The 24,902-nt window shown below is 42.1% G+C and overlaps 1 long non-coding RNA gene across 1 annotated transcript; it reads left to right on the forward strand.

Annotated features, from left to right (window-relative positions):
- The first annotated feature begins 459 nt into the window (after positions 1–459).
- LOC120987182 lies at positions 460–21,054 on the forward strand. Its single transcript, XR_005775946.1, has 3 exons — positions 460–473; positions 1,340–1,345; positions 20,930–21,054. It is a non-coding gene; the product is annotated as an uncharacterized LOC120987182 (long non-coding RNA).
- The last annotated feature ends 3,848 nt before the right edge of the window (positions 21,055–24,902 follow it).

Genomic DNA, 24,902 nt, shown 5'->3' on the forward strand with positions numbered 1-24,902 from the left:
TCTCACAGGCGGACCCCGATACGCCAGTGTGAAAGTAGCCTAAATCATTTCAGAACTTTTTACACCTTTAATGTTACCTATAGACTGTACCACTCAATTGAAAAATAAACAAAAAATTTTTAGGTAGAGGGAAGAAAAAAATATAAAAATGAAATAATATGGTTGCATAAGTGTGCACACCCTTAAACTAATACTTTTTTTGAAGCACCTTTTGATTTTATTACAGCACTCAGTCTTTTGTGGTATGAGTCTATCAGCATGGCACATTTTGACTTGGCAACATTTGCCCACTCTTCTTTGCAAAAACACTCCAAATCTGTCAGATTGCGAGGGCATCTCCTGTGCACAGCCCTCTTCAGATCACCCTACAGATTTCCAATCGGATTCAGGTCTGGGCTCTGGCTAGGCCATTCCAAAACTTTAATCTTCTTCTGGTGAAGCCATTCCTTTGTTGATTTGGATGTATGCTTTGGGTCGTTGTCATGCTGAAAGATATTGGAACTGTTCATAATTCCCTCTAGCTTAACTAAGGCCCCAGTTCCAGCTGAAGAAAAACAGCCCCTTGGCATGATGCTGCCACCACCATGCTTCACTGTGGGTATGGTGTTCTTTTAGTGATGTGCAGTGTTGTTTTTGCGCCAAACATATCTTTTGGAATTATGGCCAAAAAGTTCAACCTTGGTTTCATCAGACCATAACACCTTTTCCCACATGCTTTTGGGAGACTTCAGATGTGTTTTTTGCAAAATGTAGCCTGGCTTGGATGTTTTTATTCGTAAGAAAAGGCTTTAGTCTTGCCACTCTACCCCTTTACATCACAGAAACCTGACATTTTAACAGGGGTGTGTAGACTTTTTATATCCACTGTAACTGCCTATTCTTGTCTGCAAAATGGACAAGAAAAGGACATGAATTTATTTTGGGGTCCGGCTGTCAATATATGCAGCACGTGTACTGTATATGTTTTTCTTTTTATTACATCCTACATTACATTAAGATATTAAGATATACCACAGTGTTAAGGGAAATATGGCTTTCAGCCAGAACCTCATCCTGATGACCACAAAAATATGCCTAATAATTGGACCCAGTGGTATTCAGTATGACCAGTAGCATTGTGTCCCTTGTTAGCATATCTAAGGCAGGAAGGACACATTGTAAAAGTAGTTGAACAACATCCTCTTGACCAAGAGATGGGGGAAGATATTTGGGTGGTCACAGGGTGGAGTCGATGGTGGGGGACTGGGACACAGCAACATATAGGTGAAAGTTGGGAGTGAGGCGGGGGCTTCTCTTCCTGGACACCGATGGATGAATAGCATTTCAGGAGCAAGCTAAGTTATATGTGTGCTTATGTGGGTATGTATATAAGTGTAATATCCCAGTAGACTTTATATGTGTACATATACAGTAGATATTTGCAGTCTGTTTATGCATGCGTCTCTATATGTACATGTACTAATGGTCAGGTACTGGAGGTGAGTTGGTTAGAAGAGTAGATCCAGTAGACGGTATATTAGTGGACTCTGGATATACTGTATATACATACACATTATTAGCCACATTTGCTTAGCATCCAGGGTGGGCAGGAACAGAGGTGGCTGTGTGTGGTGGTGGCCTCTATGTATTGTGTTATCTGTATCTCTATGTATAATGTCCATTGCTTTGTCATCTCTATGTTATCAGTAAACTATTTTTATATATAAGTATCTGCGAGGGTTGTATGTTGCTCCTGGGGGTATATGAAGGACTGGAAGAGGTGTAATTATACACAGAATAATCGGGTTGTATGGGAAACAAGGGCAACATGCTAGGAATAGAATAGAAGGGATGGAAAACGGAGATATACATAAATCTCCTATTTCCAAGAAGCAAGAATCCCCTCTTCACACAGGTATGTGTACCTGCAAGGTGAGATTTAAGGCCTTGAGTAGTTTAGACTGGCATTTCGAACGACAGTCTAAGTAAGCATGTTTGCTTAGTAGGGGGCACAGATAAAGAAATATTTTGAAATATTTGGGTCCAATTCTCACAAATCAGTCAGAAGATTTGATTTGAGTTCAAATTAATTCTACCTGAATCAAAAGTGTTCCAATTCTCCTGAAAATTGTTGACATTGTTAACAAACAGCCTGCTTAGAAACACACTGCGCTGTTGGATTTATGCTTTTTAAAATTATAAAATGTTTTAAAAATTTTCCCTTATTGTGCAAAGATGGTGATTAAACATACACAATGGACCAGAAAAAACAGTGGCTTGTACTGAATAAGTGATCCCAAAATTTTTCCTTAAAGCGGTCATCCAGGAATTTGATGTTAATTGCCTATCCTGAGCATAGGTCATCAATATCAGATCGGCGGGGATTCAACTCCTGGCATCAACTGTTTAAAGAGGCCACAATGATCATAGAAGCTCTAGTGAGAGCTGTCATCTCTTCACAGCTTAGAAGGACAAAAAGTAGCAGCAGAATGCCACACCAAGACACAAGAACAAGCAACACTAGAAAGAAACATGAATAAATGTAAACTGCATCACTGCTGTACTTACTGAAAATGAAAATTAGAAGCTCTTTGTGCACGTTTTTTCATCAAAATTCTGTTGGTCCCATCTACAAGCGACAAAGTGACTTCTAACAGATGGGACCTACATTAAGAGACTTGCCTCTCCTGGGCTTTTGGCCTACAAAATTTCAGGGCAATGTAGAATACAGCTATGGGATACTCTGATTAAAATCAGTAGGCAGATGGGCGGAAGTGCACAATTGAAATAGGGGAAGCCACTTCCTGAAATGTACAATGCAAATGACAGATGTACTGTATATAGGGAATTCAGGTGCACACTACCATGGCTGCAATGTAAAAGCAAACAAGGACTACAAGTGACTGCCATGTGCAAAGACACATGAAAACACCCGAAACATGAATAAATGTAACCTGCATCACTGCTATACTTACTATATGAAAATTTGGAGATCCTTGCGCACATTTTTGATCAAAATTGTGTTGGGCCCATCTACCAGCAATAAGGTGGCTTCTAAAAAATGGGACCTTCACAGCTTATCAAGCACAGAGCTGCACCTAGGTCACCTGACAGAGACACACCTAGGCCAGTGACGTCACTGTAGGTTGGTCAGGTGACCTAGGTCACCTGGACAGAGCTGCACCTAGGTCACCTGACCAACGTACAGTGACGTCACTGGCCTAGGAAAAGCCCTAAGCAAGGCGGCCTCTTTGATGGCCTAGCTTGAGGATAGGCCATCAACATAAAGTTCCCAGATAACCCCATTAATGGATGTACATGCCTGCAGCTTAATGGTAAAACTGTAGCAAAAACTGTTCATGTTTGCATGTAGCAGTACTCTATTGTTAAGTCACAGTGTTGTAAAGGTACAGTTTTCTACCACCCTATTCTGCAATGTGTGAATGTGCCATAAAGCCATTTCATAACTATGGAGCCAGTGAAAGTCTCTGGGATCCTCCACTGACATATTCTCAGCTTCAACACATTGATAAACCAACCCCATTTTGCTGTGTAAATTGGACATTAGTATATGACCCCCTGTGCCGTGAGTCATACTTATATTTTTACAGTGATCTATAGTCTATATTCAGAATACAGTATATCATCTATAGATTCTCTAATGCAGGTCCACGGCTGAACTGTATGTGCTGTCTCTTTTTCTCTACTCTCCGATGTCTCATCCTCTCGTTCTCTGCCTGTTTGCGATGATTGAAGTCTTGCAATGCTTAATCTGGGAGTGATTAAAGAGCCTCATTTCTCGGAAGGCTCGGCACCCATCTTCTCTTGTGATAAATGGGCCTCTAACATCCTCTGATCCCATTATATTGTGATTAATTGTGCCAGTTTAAGTCAATAATTCATTTGTTAAAAATAGGCCTGACATGGCACCATTTGTCTCTGGGGAGAGAGAGAGGAAAATGCATCCACTCCTTACTTAACCTTTTCGCTGCCGGATAGTCTACACCATCAGATTATTAACACTTTCCTTCCTGTATTAGTCAATGATCATGGATGGCTTTTCACATTTCATGTTATTACAGAACATAACTCTCCCTTTAATTTAATAAGATGTTAAGGGCAAATGCTTATATTTGTAAAAAGATTTATCCCGGCTTTATTAGGATTAGGATTTTCCCCTAATTTATTGCCCAATTTTCCTTGCTTAGCCATACATGTTATACATGTACTGAAATGTACCCAAATTATGTTAACCTAGTTTTGGCTTTGACTAAACTTTGGCTTAGAGTCCCAACTAGACATTTTACTCAAGAACATTCATACCATAAAGGCAGACCATGCAACTGCCCTCGGGTACTTAGAGGTCGAGTGCACAGTCCTAGCTGGTTCTGTTTACTTTGCTACTGGATGTCTAGAACTTTTGCAGTACTCTCCGCTCCAAAGTAACTGCAAGCAGCGGGGTGAGAAACTAGCCCAAGCATCATGGAACAGGTGTGGAGTAACCTGTCCTGGGTGGCATAACTTTGCACGATAATGAGGTCCCATTTTTAATCTTTGCTATGTACGTCAATGCACTCATGTTAAAATTTTTGCCTACTTCAGAAAAAGTTATTTCTCAAAACCATAAGAGTAACTTCCAGGGCAGCAGGCAATTTAACTGCTATGGGGACCCATGTCCACTCATAGATGGAATACATTTAGAGATTGTGGATGATGGAAGGGCAAGTGGAATGGTAGAGTAGGTTGCACCAATAAAACTATAGTGTACAGTCTAACACACCAATACTATCGGGGAGATTTATCAAGACTAGCACTTCCAGCACAGTCTTGATATCCTCTGCACTGCCGGGCCTCGTCATGAATTAGGCTCATTTTTCAGCAGTCTGTTGCCCCAAAACTGCCATAGGTTTCTGGCTTCCATTTGTGTCAAAAAACGGAGGTAAATGAAGATAAATTTATTGTGGCTGCTGGCCATGACCCCTTCCCTCCATTGTCACTCCCCCACCCCTCTGAAAAGTGTGGAGGGCGGTGCAGAAATTGAGAGATGCAGCGATTTTAAAAAAAAGTCGCATTTACAAACAAGCACATAGTTTGCGACTTTTTAACAACATTTTCCAGGCGCAAGGGAGATTACAAAGAACAAGGAATTTCTTGCTGCCTTGCAATGCAAATGTTTTACATGTAAACCTGGCTCATTTTATTAACTTGTTTAGCTTGGGTAACTTAGGAAGGTACGTTTCATTGGTTAGTCTTCCTTTAAATCTTCACGGTTTCTTTGCCTCTTAGCCAGGCACAGCAAATCCTTTGTGCATTTGTTTTCATATTCTTGTCTCATAGTCTAGTGTGCTGGCATTGTATCAGCATATCCTGGGACCTGTGGCTCTATTGTCTTTCATTGCTACTAGCACAGTATTTGTGGTTGTTGTGGATTTGGTTTTCTGTTTGCAGTTTGGTTTTTGATTTGTCTTAGCTGTCTGGTTGTGTTATAGTGCAGAACAGGTTAAATTCTGCTATGTCTACAATTTCTCTTCACTGTCATCCACAACTCTCTACTTAAATACTATTACCGTTACTCATCTGCTCCATTGCTGGAGTTTCATCTTCTTCATCCGTTGCCATCATCATTCAGTGCTTGTGATCTTAGGTATGTTATTTTTATGTATTCGTTGTCTACCAGTGTTTATATGTGCTTCATAAATTTGCGACCATCTGGTTTTTATGCAAGTATCCCCTGGTGTAAGTCCTGGGGGTATCTAAGTAACAAGAGACATTGTTGGTACTTGAGAAAGGCAACAGCTATAGGTGAAGTCTAGTTCTCCAGTCTTGTGAACAACCGGTATCACTACACACTGTAGCATCACTTCCATTAATATTGCACTGTAAAATGCCCTGTGGCTGCCCACCTACCACAGTTTATTTAGAGAAGAAAACAGCACTACTCACTGGATGTATTCAAAAATCTGTCCCAATGGTGGCGGTGCCAGCGGTGTTAGATCCAAGCCCGACGGGCCCCCAGTGATCCATGGAAGAGAATAATTACCGCAGCACTCTCAATCTTCAGTCATATATGATTTATTCACCAACCGTGCGACGTTTCGACTTCACAGAGTCTTTTTCAGGCATATGAATTATAACAGTGAAGAACCCAATTATACACACCTAGTACCAAATTATAAAATTGGGGGACTGCCCTCCCCACCCTCACATAAATAACACCTGTGTTTAACTTATAATATAAATCACTTTGTGCATATATATCAAATAATACATTTCACATACCATACTTGTTCCCCATGTCCCATAGAAAGCCGACATTAAAGGCGTCTCTCAGCGTCTCTGAATCCCCATTGCGCATGCGTTGCCAAAGTTCATAGGTAATCGTTAAATCAAATGTCCAATTCTGATTGCTGTATAAAATATCCTTTACAGCCTCAACTCCCTTTTTCATCAAATAAAACAATACATTCCTATACTTATAAATTATAACAATCCCATTAGTATAATCCCGATCCGGTACTAGAATGTACCGTCGGACGTGAGGTGAAGCTTAGAGTAGCTGTGTCATGCCTATGTGGAGCCTCGCGTCTCCAGGCAACCCAAGACGCTCCTTTCCATTCAGACATCGGAATGTATTGGGAAACAGGAGGTTTCCATTCAGACATTAGAATGTATTGGGATACAGGAGGTTAGACATTAGCAAGTGTATACTGAGTATTACTGAGCAACTGAGGACGCTACTTCTCTAGTGCAACTTAGGATATATTGGCTACAGGGATACAACAATGTTAACCCTGTCATGGCTGAGATCAATGGAAATAATCCCTGATTTGTTGTGACAATTACTACAATATTCATCTCCTCTAGTCTCACAAGGGGGTGATACTTCATAAAAAAGTAATAAAATAAAAATTGCTTATATGGAACAACTTAGATGGAAAGAACTAGGATATGGCTTCAATAGTGAGTTATATACATCAGCATAAAAATGATATAAATTTATATAAATCAGGCTGATGCTAAGGCCATATTGTAGGCTGTTCACTCATCCATCACCACATCCACCTGGGTCGTTCCATTATCCAGGATGATCCGCCACCATGGGGGGGGGAGGACCTCATGGGGTTGACCTACACATTTCACACACACAGTCCAGCAGCCTAGATTATACTCATTCATTGGCCTAACCTTATTTATGAATAAGTTGTGGGTAGTCCACTTTAATGGACATTCCATTACCCTCATTTGCTAATCAGCCAAAGATAAAAAAATAGTCCCAACCGGTCATAAAAACTCACTAAATGAGGAGCCATAATCAGTAGTTCCAAGTGAGTTGTGTTCACAATTAGTAGTTAAAGTAGTATCAAACCTCCCTTGTTTGTTTGCGGGTAGTTCACCCTTCTAATTCACATGGTAGAATGTCCAGAGATCTCAAATCCACAACAGACGTTTCATAGAGTAGACATGGGTCTGGTAACCCCTAAAAGTGAAAAAAAACATAAAATCCATTCAAACAGAAAAACACAGCGTCATGCTCGACTATTGCTTGATACATTAAAACCAACAGATTTAAGGGGATCTAGATGATGGAGCCCACTTTGAATTTGCGATTGAGACCCTTAGGTTCCAATGTATCCAATTCAAATATCCATTTTAATTCCAATCTCTTTAACAAATGTTCCTGGTCCCCACCTCTGCGTGGGGGGGGGGGGGGTACACCATCGATTATCCTGAACCTCAATTGTGTAACATTGTGTTTACAATTAAAAAAATGTTCTGGTACCGGTAGTTCCACCTGGTTCTCTCCCTTTATGTCCTGCTTTCCAGTCAATAATTTACATATGGAATACCTATGTTGGTTAATTCCAACATACATTGGAGTGCAGGGACGTAGAGATGTTGTATTCTTGATGTGGACCTCTTAGCTAATTTTATATAAGGGACTGCTCTTTCTGTCAAAGGTGAGTGGGGTGCATGCCTTCAACAGTGACAGTGCCCAGTACTATTGACAAGCCATAATCTCAGGTTCTTCTAAGTCTCTACAGCTGGCTGCTACTGACATTCTTTGTGGAAGCTGCAAAGTAGACCCTGGATTGATCGGGGAAGGTTTACAATTTGCACCACAGAAAATGATAACACCATTGTCATTTGGACTGCATTGGCACTTTTAAGTACTTGCAGGGAAAACTACAGTAGTCATTTTTGAGCTGTACCTCTCAGAAGACTGTTGTGAAATCCATATTGTTGGCTGACCTTTGCTACTGGAGTGAAGCTGCATTGTTGTTCTGCTCTGTCCAACAATAAAGTCATTTGTTTTGCTGGACCTGTACTGTGGCTGTCATTTATACCTGTAACTCACCTGTGCCACACTGCACACTGATTGTGGGGAATAGTAGTTGACCATTATTCTGATTGTTACTTATATATTTTTTGTAAGTCCCATAGAAGTGAAAGGAGGGGTGGTTGTGCATGTGCAGCTTACTCTTCATTTACTTTGGGGGGTCCATTCTTCAGATAGTAACAGGTCACAGAGCTGAGACCCACATCTATTGGATATTTATATCATATCCATATGAAATGCCATAACTGCCTCAGAATGGAATAATCATTTTAGATGTAGCCCCCTCACACAACAAGGAGGAGAAGTTGACTTAAAAAATAAAGTTGGTCCTGGTTGTCACATTGGAATGTATGTCCACTAAACAAGATAGGTAAACTCCATTGAACTTGTCCACAGCCACTGGGCCCTCTCTCATCAAATCTTTTGCTTCTAATAAGTAGAGATGTGGCGAACATAAAATTTTCCGTTCGCGAACGGCGAACGCAAATTTCTGCAAATGTTCGCGAACGGGCGAACCGGGCGAACCGCCATAGACTTCAATAGGCAGGCGAATTTTAAAACCCACAGCTACTTTTTCTAGCCACAATAGTGATGGAAAAGTTGTTTCAAGGGGACTAACACCTGGACTGTGGCATGCCGGAGGGGGATCCATGGCAAAACTCCAATGGAAAATTACATAGTTGACGCAGAGTTGGATTTTAATCCATAAAGGGTATAAATCACCTAACAATCCAATTTTTTTTTGAACAACGTGGTTTAAAACATCCAGTGTGTGTATACGATCATGTATGATGTTGTATCGATCAGGAAGTGTAAGGGTTACGCCCGCTTCACAGACATTGACAGACCAAACTCCCCTTTTAATGCACCACAAACAACCGCAAACAGTCCATTTGCCCAACCGCAAACTCCCCATTTGTACAAGGTTGGATACCAAGCTAGCCATGTCCCGTTGATGTCATTGAAGGTTTCTTCCTCCACTCAGCCACGTACAACACCAAGGGTCCCCGAAAGGTGAATTGAATTGATTTTTCGAACGGGGAGATGGTTAAAAAAACGCTGGCTCCCTCCCCTTTGTTTGAATCCACGCCACGGTCACTGCGTCTGCGCCGTGCAATTTACTGTCACACCCGATATGAGTGGTATTTTCTGTAGTTCTCTCTTCTCATCAGTTTAAATATAATTATTTTTTATCTGCGAGGTATTTGTGAGTGAGTGACACCCTGTAACGGTATGAGTAGAGGCCTAGCCACTAGCCAGTGGCCACAATGCAGTCTTTGTGGGCCTGACATACACGACCTTGCAAATGTGATTATATCACAAAAAAATATTAAATATAATTTTTTTTTATCTGCGAGGTATTTGTGAGTGTATGACACCCTGTAACGGTATGAGTGGAGGCCTAGCCACTAGCCAGTGGCCACAATACAGTCTGTGTGGGCCTGACACACATGGGCTTGCAAATGTGATTATATCACAGAAAAATATTAAATATAATTTTTTTTATCTGAAAGGTATTTGAGTGAGTGACACCCTGTAATGGTATGAAAGGAGGCCTAGCCAGTGGACACAATACAGTCTGTGTGGGCCTGACACACACGGGCTTGCAAATGTGATTATATCACAGAAAAATATTAAATAGAATTTTTTTTATCTGCAAGGTATTTGTGAGTGAGTGACACCCTGTAACGGTATAAGTGGAGGCCTAGCCACTAGCCAGTGGCCACAATACAGTCTGTGTGGGCCTGACACACATGGGCTTGCAAATGTGATTATATCACAGAAAAATATTAAATATAATTTTTTTTATCTGAAAGGTATTTGAGTGAGTGACACCCTGTAATGGTATGAAAGGAGGCCTAGCCAGTGGACACAATACAGTCTGTGTGGGCCTGACACACACTGGCTTGCAACTGTGATTATATCACAGAAAAAGATTAAATATATATTTTTTTTATCTGCGAGGTATTTTCTGTCACACCCTGTATGAATGGTGTGCACACAGTACTGTCTGTGACTGAGCCTGCAGCCTCTCACACACGGGCAGGCAACTGCAATATATATATATATATATATATAAAAAAAGCAGACTGATGTACCAGCCCTGAAAAGGGCTTTTTGGGGTGCTGTCAGGACGCTGTCCTTACAGCAGATGAGTCTGTGGACACAGAACACTGCCCTAGCTAACGCTTTCCCTATTGAATCAGCAGCAGCAGCACTGTCCCTCCTCTCACTGAGAATGCAGATTCCGAATGAATCTAAAATGGATGCTGTCCAGGAGATGGGAGGGTCTGGGAGGGAGGGTCTGCTGCTGATTGGCTGGAATGTGTCTGCTGACTGTGAGGTACAGGGTCAAAGTTTACTCAATGATGATGTATAGGGGGCGGACCGAACATCGCATATGTTCGCCCGCCGCGGCGAACGCGGACAAGCTATGTTCGCCGGGAACTATTCGCCGGCGAACTATTCGGGCCATCTCTACTAATAAGGAGCATACAGTAAGTTAGCCCATGCAATTTGCCATTCAGCCGCATGCAGGACTATTTTCAGTTACACTGTCTGGTAGTCACAGGATGGTGTGGATATTCTTGGGCATAATATTCTTCTTGACCACACTCTCAACACTTACTTCCACCTGGCTGGCTTCTCCATCTTGTATGCCTCCCACTCCCAGCAAACTGATGTCTCTCGGGGTATGTTTTCTGGTGCATTGCCTTATCTATTTTTACCTCCAGTCTCCCCTTTTGCTTCCATATCATCTGCTCCAGGGACTCCAGTCAAGCTTCCATGCCCTGTACTTTTCCAAATGCTAGTTCCACCTGTTGTATTGCCGGAGCCATTCTTCTTTTCATTCCTTCAGGAACTGGTATATAGTCAAATCTGGTTTCTGCTCTAATTTTTCTGCGGAGATCCCCACAATGAACTGGTTTTATCAGCATTCATAAAAGTCATCCAATGTTCCTTTTTGTGCTTCTGCTTTGACATTCATTCACAGAGGCCTTTTGTAGATTAGAGCAGTGTCTCATCGTCCTTTTGGTGCCAGGTAAAGAATCACTTCCTCAGCATTCCTTTGGAGCTTTAAGTGTTTCCAGCTTTAAAATATTAGCTGAAATGTCTGTCTGTCTCTTTCAGATTTTATCTCTGCTGTTCTTCTTGCTTTGCCCATCTAATGTATTAATGCCAAACTCTGCTTTCAAGGGTGGTAACCCCCTTCCCATCTCTCCTACCACCCCAGCAGGTTGAATCGATTACATTTGGGTAAATGGTTTAGGAAGTGCTCCGGCTCGTACTATTGATGCTCTTCCTTTAGCTGCGATATTTGCATCCATCCTGCCAACTAACACCGAATTGTATGGTGCAGGTGAACAGACAACATGCTCCTCCTTTATTGTGGTAACCAAACAGGCCAATGAACCAATAATGGCAACTAGAGATGAGAGAATCGAATCCCAGTGGAATTCGATCCGAATTTCAGGATAAATTCGATTTGCCTAGAAGCCGAATTTCCTTGTGCTTCGTGTCAGCGAATCGATTTAACCTGAAATAGCATAAAAAATGAAAAAACTTACTAAACCTCCTCCATTTGCTCGCGACAGGCCACCAGCCTCCATTTTGCTTGAAGATCTCGGCCAAAATCTCGAGCAGCGCGAGATTCCACATCACGTCAGCCGCCGTGATGACATCATACGTCACCACACCATTACGGGATTTTGGCCGAGATCTTCAAGCAAGATGGCGGTGGCCGGCCCGTCACGAGCAAACGGAGGTGGTAAGTTTGAATTAATGTTTTTTTTTATTCTTCATTTTACACTCAGATGCCGCCATCATGTATGAACACGGCATCTGAGGGGTACAATGACGGGGGTACGCTATCGCAGCTCCCTGTCATTGCTCCTGCTATTCAAACAAAATGCGCTACGTGACGAAGTAAATCGTCACAAAGCAAATTTTTTTGCAAAGTTCGGCGAAGCAGCTGAATCGAATTTTCAAGAAATTCGCTCATCTGTAATGGCAACAGGAGTTCCTCCGTAGTGCACAGGTATGTTGAATAGTATCTTTAAATTGATAGCTTTACTGGAAAAGTCTCTATAAGGATGAACGCTGGGGCCATTTCTCATATCTTCCTAAGAATTAGTCCATATTTTCACCAGGCTCCCTTTTCCTTGTGCACATGTTGGGAGGGTGCCTCACACGGTCTCATTCAAGCTGTACTTGCCATGGTAGTCGCTTGTGCCCAACTAGTCTGGATGTGATTCTGATTGTGGAGGCTAACGCCTCATCATCACTCAGCATTGAAGCTCCAAGGTCATGGTCTTACCTCCAGTGGAAGCACAGTGGCCACCCCCAAGTTGCACCAGATAGCATCCTTTCAGTGGGCCACACACTCAAACGCTATACCCAGCGTCTACTTACTTCCAGTCCAGGCCGAATCCCTGGGCCCAGTGGCTCTGTTTCCAGCATCCCCTGTGGTGCACTACATACTCCATATATTTCTCATTGTTCTATCATCTTTTATGCTCTTCATATACTAATCTCTCCCATTTGTCTCGACATCTCATATGTCAGATTATATTCCCTGTGTTGCTCAGAATATAAATCTAGAAGTGAATAAACATACAAAATATTAAAAACATCAGCTGCATTTTCAACTCAGTAAAATCTTTCAAGCATGTAACAACTTGTAATTGCATTGAACACATTATAAATACTGGCTTAGTTTTGTGAAAGCTCATTTTATCAAAATATAAATTGCAATGCTCGACTGATTACAAAGATGTGGGGATTAGTTATGGCGTAGTATATATGGTAATGGGTCCTTACCCAGTGGCTGGAGCATCTGATCTTTAATGGGTTTCTTAAAGGGACACCTTCACCAGGAAATTCCAGTAAATTCATTGTTAAACCAGGCACAATGTCTTGTAGGGCTAGCTTAGCTGAATGTAATGGTACCTTTCACTCAGCGATCCATTTCTTCATTCTGGAGAAACATAACTTTTAATCCATATGCAAATGAGCAGTTAAGTGCACTGAGGGTGGGCCCAAGCCACTCTGTGCACCCTTGCTCCTCCTGCTTTACTCTGCCAGCCCTGTTCTCATGATCTTCTCTTGACAGGGCCAGGCCAGATGACTATGCAGGAATCTGGCCCTATCAATTAAGAAGGAGCGTGAAGGGCTAACAGAGGGGAAGGAAGGGTGCTCAGGCTTGCCCTTATGGCACGTATTTTTCACAAATGGGTTAAAAGTATTTTTTCTCCCAAAAAAATAGGTAGGTGTGGCTTAATGAAAGTGGGAGTGTCCCATAGAACCATATAAAGAAATGATACATGTAAACTTGCCACCACTCATGAGGTTGGATCAGTTGCTAAATAATACTATCTACAGTACCCAAGCAATAGTCACACTGTACTAATGACATACCCAACCACAGTGCCTTGATAACAGTGACAACCACTTGACCCCCCCCATAATAATGTGAGTCACAGTGTAAGATGCAAGTACAACATCCGTGCAGATTCCGCAGATGGATCCAGACCCATTTGACTTGAATGTGTATATGATCTGTCCGCACTGCAAAAAAAATAAAAATAGAACAAGGTCTATTTTTTTGCGATGCAGTGGCACAGAGAGAAACCCAGCGGAAGCACTCCATAGTGTTTCCGTGGGGTTCCATGCCTCCGTTCTGCACCGGACCTTCCAGATTGCAGACCCATTCAAGTGAATGGGTCCTCATCCATGATGCGGGGTGCACATAGCCAGTGCCTGCTATATCGCGGACCCGCCGTGTGTATCAGGCCGAACTGTGATATATAGTAACCATCCCAATAATACTCCCAGCAAAATTGTGGCTTCAGTTCTCAGGTTTTTAGTCCATGCCTGTAAACAAGGATATTTCCATTCACTGAGAGCAAGTTTTTAGAGCTTGAAAATGTTGAGGAGTAAAAAAAATTTCATTAGACTTTCATTCACTTTAGCTATATAATACACAAACCGTACATATAATATCCTACAGAATTCCTCACTGTTCCCTACATCCACTGGACAGAAACTGTCTACACTCCTTTACAAGTGAGCTGGCAATTTATGAACCTCTGCAGTGACGTGTCCACCAAAGTCATGTCTAGTGATAAGCGGCATAGGCAATATTCCTTTTCGCGATATTTTGTGAATTTTTTGCATAATATTCACAATAAATTCACGAATTCTAGAATTTGTGATTGCCAGTCATTATTTTCGCAATTGCGCAAATCGCCACTAATGATGCGCATATTTTTTGCGCAATAAATGCAACTTCACATTTTATCAGGTCTGAGTCGATATTACTGATTGGTGCACTAAATATTGTTGTGACATCACAGCACTATGTCTGTAGCATGTATGTATGGACAGCAGAGAAACAGTAATTCCTATCACACTACCTGCATAACACCCTGCACTGGAAGCTACATTATATCACTATCTAACCTACACTGACTATCTCCCACTAACTATCTGTATTGTATATATGAGCTAACTAACTATCTAATGTAATTGGATAAGGAATAGGATCCAGATGAAAGCACAGAGCACAGCGATGACACTGATCTCTCTCTCAGAACTGCAAAAAACTGCAGAAAATGGCTGCTGGGGAGGTTCTTATATAGTAAGAACCTCAACAGACCTATCTATCATGATCAATGGCTGCACACTCTCCCCGGTCAACAAAGTCCGCTGCCTTGGAGTGACCTTGGATTCTGCACTTTCCTTCCGACCGCAAATCCAAGCTCTTTCCACCACCTGCCGCCTCCAACTCAAAAACATCTCCCGCATCCGTGCTTTCCTTAACTTTGAATCTGCGAAAATTCTTGTACATGCCCTCATTATCTCCCGCCTAGACTACTGCAACATTCTCCTCTGTGGCCTTCCATCTAGCATTCTCGCACCCCTCCAATCTATCCTCAACTCTGCTGCCCGACTAATCCACCTCTCACCCTATTACTCCTCTGCCTCTCCCCTCTGCCAATCCCTTCACTGGCTCCCCATTGCCCAGCGAATTCACTTCAAAGTACTAACAAATACATACAAGGCCGTCCATAACCTGTCCCCTCCATACATCTCTGAGCTACTTTCCCGATACATCCTCATATGCACTCTGCGATCCTCACAAGACCTCCTTCTCTCCTCTCCTCTTATTGCCTCTTCCCACAATCGACTCCAAGATTTCTCCCGTGCATCCCCCATACTCTGGAACTCGCTACCCCAACATATCAGACTCTCACCTACAGTGGAATCCTTCAAAAGAAACCTGAAAACCCACCTCTTCAGACAAGCCTACAACCAGTGACCCCGCTGCCTCTATACCGCCATGACCAACTTAACTCGCACCTACTGTGTCCTTCTCCCATACCATGTAGATTGCAAGCCCTCACGGGTAGGGCCCTCTCTCCTTCTGTACCAGTTTGTAACTCGTCTTGTTTATGATTAGTGCAATTGTCTGTATTATGTATGTATACCTCTTCTCATATGTACAGCGCTATGGAATGAATGGCGCTTTAATAATAAATAATAATAATAATAAGTGGTAGGCAACTTTCCTATTGGTTGCTAGGGATGTTGCTAAACTCAGACAAAGATATTGCAGCCTTCTCATTGGCCCACAAGCAAGAAGCAGTGAGGTTAGTGATGAAAAAAAATTATAGAATATTTGCGATTACGAATATATAGCACTATATTCTACATCTTCGTGAATTCTCGAAGTGCCGATATTCGTGATACAAATTTGTGATTAGAATATTCAGCGATCAACACTAGTCATGTCCTTCTGCAGACCATAAGTTAAGTAAATAATATATTCATTTTTAGCCTGTGAAAACTCCTTTAGTGACCTGTTTTTTTGCTTTGGGTTCAGTTCTACGTGATGCCTTGCTCTATCTAAAATAATAATAATCCGACCCTGAAAAAAATTGTTTAAAAATTCCAAATAATGTAATTTTCTATATATTTTTTTTTCAGACAAAAAATCCTTTTCAAGACACATTGGAAAAGTTAACACTGTTCAGGCCTTGTACCATAGATCCTGATAATTCAAAGACCCTTAGTAGGGGTCCCGAGCACCCCCCCCCCCCCCTCAATCCCTGCTCAAGCCATGGCCTGTGTTCTGTCTTCATAAATTACGCTTCCCCTTTAGCTGTGTCAGGGGAGCATAAGAAAGCTGTATATGATTTCTGGCATTCCAGGGCCTTTCTGCTCCTGACATCTGCCTGGGTTTGTGACAGTAGAAGCACATTCCTAACTCATTATCTTGGAAGGCGGTGGAATCCAGGCGGTGACACTGCCATTAATCAGAATGAAAGAGGGACAAGCCTGAAACTTTCGCTGCCCTGTCATTCCTGGTTTTGGACAAGCAGCAATCCATCTTCCCGAGTGACAGGGCTGATAGAGGGCATTATTTATTCTTTTTGTTGTATGGCAGAGGAAGCCTCGCCTGTCAGCGGAGCCCGGGATCTGCACAAAAGTCCACAAGTAAATTGAAGTGGAGGAGTGAAGCCAGAGAGGGATAGGAGGAGTGATATTTACGCTTCTGGATACAGGCGATGTACAGTATAGCACCGGATATAACGTGGAGATATATCTAACAATTGTCATAGCTGTCCTGTATATTACAGAATATTATATGCAGTCATGTAAGACCAGGCTCCTGGCTTCTCGTCATGTCATAAAATGAGGTGAATGAGAACATAACCTCACTTACTATGTCATAAGCATGTGACAGGACTACTGTACTTACTGCTCAGTGACCTAGTACCTGCACGCTAGGTACACAGGGGGAATGTATTCAGACTGGCGTTTCTTAGACGAGTCAGAATAATAAACCCTGATGGCATATGATGAATTATTAAAGGGAATGTGTCATCCGAATACTGTCCTATTGTTTAAATCACAATTTTAACATATTTTTAAAGATTTTTGGATTCTATTATTTTTAATTTTCGATTATCTATACTTGAGTAAAACCCCTTAGTGTCCACCCATGCGCCTTTTTACGGTGGTCACTAAGGGGCCTTAACCCTCATTCACACATCCGTGCTCAAATCCATGAGCAGGTGGTCAGTGATGCATCCGTGAAGCTGTCCGTGAAGGATCCGTGTTGGGTCCGTGTGTCCATTTTTTGCTGTCCGTGTTGCATCCGTGTTTCACTGACACTGAACAGCTGAAAAATAATTTTTAAAGCATCTCTTCTTAATGATCCGTGAAACTTGGATGCAACATGGATGGCAGAACACGTACAGCACACGTCCGTGAAACACTGACGTGTGAATGAGGCTTTAGGCTGGGTTGCCGCCTTATCAAGGGAGTGCTGATCCGGGCTGTTTAACCACTTACATGTTGTGGGCAATGGCGCCTGCCAGAGGGAGCAGACTATCTCTGTCTCCCATCGGCACTTCACATGTGCCGATGTGTGTATATGCAGGCTGGGACCTAGTATATTCCAGGGGAGAACAGCACTACATTTACCTCAATAGATGTTTCTAGATAAGTAATCCTCAAGGGAGTAATGAGTGCAAATGCAAAGTGCGCCGCCCCCCGAGCCCCTATCACGTCCCAGGTGTAGTAGGAAATGCCGAGTGGTGCAGTGCGGCCTAAATGTCTCTTTATGTGTCAAGGTGCTGCTACCTGGATACAGCGGGACCCAGGCTTTGGCTTTGAAGCAATAAAAAGGGGGAATAATTGAGGGATAAAAAAGATTCAGTCCAGACCTTGTATGTAGTTGAACAGCAGCTTTACTTGAGTAAACATTCATCCAAAACAATCTTCAAGCTTCATCTTGGTCCCAGCATGCTTTAGCATAAACTGGCAGGCAAACTCAATAACTCTGCTTGCTTTCTCTCTCTCTGCAGGTTTGCTTAATACTTTGCTTTCTTTAAGTTGCACTAAATTCTGCTTAAGTCTGATTTTTGTACTTTAGGACTGTTCTGGTATCCTTGGATGGGGTGCTATTGATTGTTATTCCCCTCCTGACACTCAGTAAATAACTTATCTTCAGCCGAAGAACTCTTCCTCTTGCTGATTCCTCTTAGGGTGGCTGAAGAACTATTCCTCTGGCCCTTATGGCTTCCAGACATCTTTCTTGATGGCCAGCAGAGCTTATGGTGCTCTGGCTGGCGTAGGCATGTCTGAGGGTGCCCCTGCTTACACTCCTCTCCTGTCGAGAACTAGACTCCAACTCTCTCTACTGGAAACTTCTGCCCCACCCTTCCGGCAGGAAGCAGAACTCATCCACTTCTGCCCAAAGAGGGGAGAATGGAATGGTAAGTTCCATTCTCTCTAACTATAGCTCTGCCATTTACACTGCCAACTGCTGGTGAACCAGGCATATTACATGTAATAAACAGTTGCATAGAAATCATAGCATTGCACAATGTAGAGGACCTGGACAGAGATACATAAGATGGCATTTATGTTAGACCATTAAAGAAAGTAGCTTGGTGTTGGAATGGTTACACAAGCAGTGTTGGACCCTGGCCTATGGTTCCAGACAGTAAAGTTCCAAAAGTAAAACTGCAGTTTTACTTTTTTAACTGGGACCTAGTATAGGCCCCAAGCTCACCTTGAGTGTTCCCCAGCAGGCTGCGCCTCTCTGGTCAATGTCAGTATAGCACTGACATTAAAATGCAATGCACTATAGGAATAGTGCATTGTATTTTAGAAGTGATGAAAAGATTGCCTGTTATAGTCCTCATGTGAGACTATTAAATGGTTAAACAAAGTAAAAAGAAAATAAGTAAAACATTTCCAATAAAAAAATTGCAAAAATACCTCTCCCTACATGTTTTGTATTGCTGAGTCTATAACAGCCCACACTACACAAAATATTGTGTGAATTAATCCATATGGTGAACGCCTTAAAATAAAACAACAAAAACAATGGCAGAATTGCTGCTTTTTGCTTAGTCTCCACCAGGAGCGTAGCTAGAACTGACTGGGCCCCACAGCAAATTTTTGTGCAGGGCCCCTCCCCAACTTAATGGACGCATTCATACACACACTCACCACATACATGGACGCACTCATACACGCACTCCCCACATACATGGATGCACTCATACATGCACTCACCACATATATGGACGCACTCACAACATACATGGACAGGCTCACAAACGCACTCACCACATATATGGACGCACTCATATAGACACTCACCACATACATGGACACACTCATACACGCACTTACCATATACATGGACGCAATCATACAGGCATTCACCACATACATGGACGCACTGATACAGGCACTCACCACATACATTGACGCACTCATACACGCACTCACCACATACATTGACGCACTCATACACGCACTCCCCACATACATGGACACACTCGTACAGACACTCACCACATACATGGACGCACTCATACACCCCCTCACCAAATACATGGACGCACTCATACAGGCACTCACCACATACAGTACAGACCAAAAGTTTGGACACACCTTCTCATTCAAAGAGTTTTCTTTATTTTCATGACTATGAAAATTGTAGATTCACACTGAAGGAATCAAAACTATGAATTAACACATGTGGAATTATATACATAACAAACAAGTGTGAAACAACTGAAAATATGTCATATTCTAGGTTCTTCAAAGTAGCCACCTTTTGCTTTGATTACTGCTTTGCACACTCTTGGCATTCTCTTGATGAGCTTCAAGAGGTAGTCCCCTGAAATGGTTTTCACTTCACAGGTGTGCCCTGTCAGGTTTAATAAGTGGGATTTCTTGCCTTGGGACCATCAGTTGCGTTGAGGAGAAGTCAGGTGGATAACTATTTTAAAAGGTTTATTCAGTACATACTTCCAAACATGCACTTTAAAATCGCATTAAAAATCCCAGCGTCTTTCTCCTTGCCCAAGGAGCAAGGAGAAAGACGCTGGGATTTTTAATGCGATTTTAAAGTGCATGTTTGGAAGTATGTACTGAATAAACCTTTTAAAATAGTTATCGGAGCTTCACTATGGTGGGAGCCACTTGTATCCACCGAAAATTCTGAACCAAAAGAAGTTGGGAATACCAGCAGACCGACCAGGTGTATGCTGTAATTAAGTCAGTGGTTGAGCCCTGTGCACCAGCGTGTGAGCGCGGATCTTCACCGCGGAGAACCAAATAGTTTGCGGAGGATATCTGTGATACGCCTGTTATTGGTGGAGTGCCGTGTAAGTACAATCTGTGCATCACAGGGCAGCACAACTATACGGATCTACACTATTGTATTCTTTTATAAGTTGCAGGATATCCACCAATAGGAGATCTGCAGACTTCGGTACCTTTTTGAAGGGAGAAAGAGAAAATAACCTGTTTTATACCGTATATTTATGATACGCGCGGTCCTAACCCCTTATGTACATAGTTACCAAAGAAGATATGAAAAACCGCAGCACTTCCAGTCTTGAATCCCAATCTTGTGTTTATTAACACCGAAAAAGATAGCAACGTTTTGACACCAAGGTCTTTTTCAAGCTATAGATAATGTTACAAGTGAACACTAATATATATTTATACACCCTATTCAAACAATAGTCTTCACGTTGACAAACACACAAGTAGTTATACACCTATTTCTACACACAGACACTTACCTTTCCTGTAGACAGCTGATGTCTGGTCCTCACAGGCAGCCTGGAGAAGAAGGTGCCATCACCCCTCTGTGCCATCCAGGGACAGCAGTGGAGGGGTTATGGCGGGGTCAGAGAACAAGACACATGGGGGGGGGGGAGGCATTCTAGAGCTCTGAGTGCTGGAGCAGCCAGCCTGCTCTACAGTAGCTTCACAATGGTGGGTGGGGCTTGATCCCATAAAGTTCTGCTATTGGCTGGCAGCTGATGTCATAGTAAGCTGTGAGCCAATAGAAAACAGAAAGCAGTACTGGCAAGGAGTGTGCCAGTACTGCGGATCCCAGCCTGAGAGTGGCCATAGGAGGAGGAGAAGACGGCAATTATACTGTATCTGCTCCTCACTGAGTAAGGACCTTCAGTGGAAGGAGCTCCAGCGCTGCTGCTGTAAGTCACATCTGCTTCTATAAAGTGTAGCAATTGTGAGTAGGGGCAGCCCTAGATCTAATGAAAACATTCAGTACTGCTCTGGGGCCCCTTCTGAGCTCAGGCCCCGAAGCAGTCGCTTCTTCTGCTTCCCTGATAGCTACGCCACGGGTCTCCACCCAAAAAAGTAATAAAAAGCGATCAAAAAGTATTATTTACCCCAAAAAGATACCATTGAAAACTACAAGTTGTCTTTCAAGAAGCAAGCTCTATAGAAAGAAAAAAAAAAAGGTTATGGGTCTTAAGAAACGGCAATGCAAAAAGGTTTTCTTCTTTTTAAAAAAGGGTTTTTTTTGCTCAAAAGTAGTAAAACTTAATAAAAACTAAATGTATTTGGTATCTTGGAATTGTATTGACCCATAGAATAATGTTATCATGTTATATATGCCGAGAATTGAATGCCAAAAAAGTTACAATGTAAAAACTTATTGGCAGTATTGCTGATTTTTCCCATCTCCCTCCCAGAAAGTGATAATGAAAGTTAATCAGTAAGTTATTTGTAGCCCAAAATGGTGTCATTAAAAACTACAACTTGTCCCACAAAAACAAGCCCTCATATGGCTACATAGATGGAAAAATAAAAAGGTTATACCACAGTTGGAAAGCGACGATAAAACAAAGAAAAAAAATGCTTGGTCAGAAAGCCCAAAACAGGCTGGTCAATAAGCAGTTAAATCAGTTTTTGCACTGACCACTAAGCCTAATAATAGGCGCCACTTCTTGGTCTGTACAGATCATTTTACTGCAGTTTTCTGCTTATCTGTCATTCTAATCCTGCCTGTAATGATATCACCTTAGTGTATAGATAAGACAGGATCCACCAGTCACAATAGGTGATTGTCACATCTTATCTATTCTTTCCTTGTACACTGACCTCTGCACAGGTCACAGAGCATGCCCAGAAAACTCTCCATAGAAGTCAATGAGGTCCCCTCCTGACCATTGTGTCAATGGACCATGTGGCTGCTGTAAAGCGATTATCTCAATGGTTTCTAAATGCTGTTAAGAACAGTTCAGGCAAGATGGCCGCCCTAATAATAATGTTCAGGGAATAGAATAAATAAATCTACAATCAGAAAATAAAAACAGATTAGAAAAAAAGGAGATGTGTGTTGTTCTCTAGTGTTGGGCTCGAATATTCGAATAGCGAATATTAATCGCGAATATCGGCACTTCGAGAATTCGCGAATATTTAGAATATAGTGACATATTTGTAATTTTGAATATTCTAGATTATTTTTTCAACAGTAATCTCCCTTCTTGTTTGTGGACCAATGAGAAGGCTGGAATGTCTTTGTCTGAGCTTAGCAACACCCCTAGCAACCAATAGGAACGTTGCCTACCCCTTACTATATAAGAACCTCCCCAGCAGCCCTTGTATGCAGTATTTAGCAGATCTGAGAGAGACAGCAGTGTTATTGCTGTGCGCTCTGCTTTCCTGTGTCATTACATTAGATAGTTAGTTAGCTTATACAGTATTTAGCATTGCTGGATCTTAACAAGGTTCCAAGTAGAGCTTCAACATGCAACAAGAAGAAATGGGAGTGAGACAAAACATTTTTTGAGCATTCAATTTAATGAAAACAGCGAATAAACTGAAACAGGCTGTTTTTCAGCTGATCAAAAGTTTAGGACCACGCCTCCGAAAAAAAACTCAACCCCCCCAAAACAGAAATCCAACTTCCAAACATGAACTCAGTAATGAGTAGCTCCGCTGTTATTATTTAACACTTCAAAAATTTGTTTCGGCATGCTTGATGCAAGCGTTTCCATGAGGTGAGTGGGAACATTTCTCCAAGTGGTGAAGACGGCCGCACGAAGGCCATCTACTGTCTGGAACTGTTGTCCTTTTTTGTAAACTTCCCTTGCCATCCATCCCCAAAGGTTCTCAATTGGATTTAGATCAGGGGAACACGCAGGATGGGCCAAAAGAGTGATGTTATTCTCCTGGAAGAAGTCCCTTGTCCTGTGGGCATTGTGTACTGTAGTGTTGTCCTGTTGAAAAACCCAGTCGTTACCACACAGTTGAGGGCCCTCAGTCATGAGGAATGCTCTCTGCAACATCTGGACATAGCCAGCGGCCTTTTGACGCCCCTGCACTTTCTAAAGCTCCATTGTTCCACTGAAGGAAAAAGCACCCCAGACCATTATGGCGCCCCCTCCACTGTAACGCGTAGAAAACATCTCAGGTGGGATCTGCTTGTCATGCCAGTAACGTTAGAAACCATCAGGACCATCAAGGTTACATTTTTTCACATCAGAGAATAAAACTTTCTTCCACCTTTGAATGTCCCATGTTTGGTCCTCTCTTGCAAAGTCCAAACGAGCAGTTCTGTGGCGTTCAAGGAGATCAATTCTTTGAAAGACGTTTTTTGTTTTTGAAGCCCTTCAGTCTCAGATGCCGTCTGATGGTTATGGGGCTGCAGTCAGCACCAGTAAGGGTCTTAATTTGGGTCGAGGATCGTCCAGTGTCTTGACGGACAGCCAATTGGATCCTCCGGCTCAGTGCTGATGAAATTTTTTTGGGTCTTCCACTTCACTTTTTATTACTGCATCCCAGCTCAGCAGCAATGGCGCGCTGTGAGAGACCCTGCTTATGCAGTTCAACAACCCGACCACGTTCAAAAAGGGAGAGTTTTTTTGCCTTTGCCATCACAATGTGTGACTACCTGACAGAAAAATGACAATGAATCCACATCTCTGCACAGACTGGTCCTAAAATTTTGATCAGCTGAAAAACAGCCTGTTTCAGTTTAATCGTTATTTTCAATTAATTGAATGCTCAAAAAATCTTTTGTCTCACTCTCATTTCTTCTTGTTGCATTTTGAAGCTCTACTTGGAACCTTGTTAAGATCCAACAATGTAAAATATGATTTTTTGCCATTTTTCAAGTGGTCTTAAACTTTTGATCAGGACTGTATATATATATAATACAGATAGTTAGTGGAAGATAGTCAGTGTAGGTTAGATAGGGATATAGTGTAGCTGGTTCTGCTGTCTATACATATATGCTACATACATACATAGTGATGTGATGTCGCAAGTTCCCAACTATACTTAGTGCACCAATCACTAATAAGTAGTCAGACCTGTTAAAATGTGAAGTTGCACATATTGCGCCAAAATATTCACATCATTGGTGCCGATTTCAGCTTGAGAAATTTTGCTTTAGTGACCCACGCCTGTATTTCATGCGCTTTACATGAATATTACATTGCCGATTTTTCGCGATCAAGAAAATAATCTTGAATTCGCGAATTCTCGAATATATGAGAAATTTTCTAGCAAATATTCACAAAATATCACGAATTCGAATATTGCCCCTGCCGCTCATCACTATTGTTCTCTGGTTTAATTGCCAAAAAACATTTTTGGTGACACATTTTCCTTAAGAAGTAATCATTTTGGTACATCTTTGGGAGTGCTGTGCACCAGAAAGTCTGTTCTGTCTTCATACATGTTCACACAGTGTGCAGTCTGATATTCAGCATAAACCATTCCGGTC

The sequence above is a fragment of the Bufo bufo genome, chromosome 1 (genome assembly GCF_905171765.1).
Source record: "Bufo bufo chromosome 1, aBufBuf1.1, whole genome shotgun sequence".
Taxonomy (NCBI): Eukaryota; Metazoa; Chordata; class Amphibia; order Anura; family Bufonidae; genus Bufo; species Bufo bufo.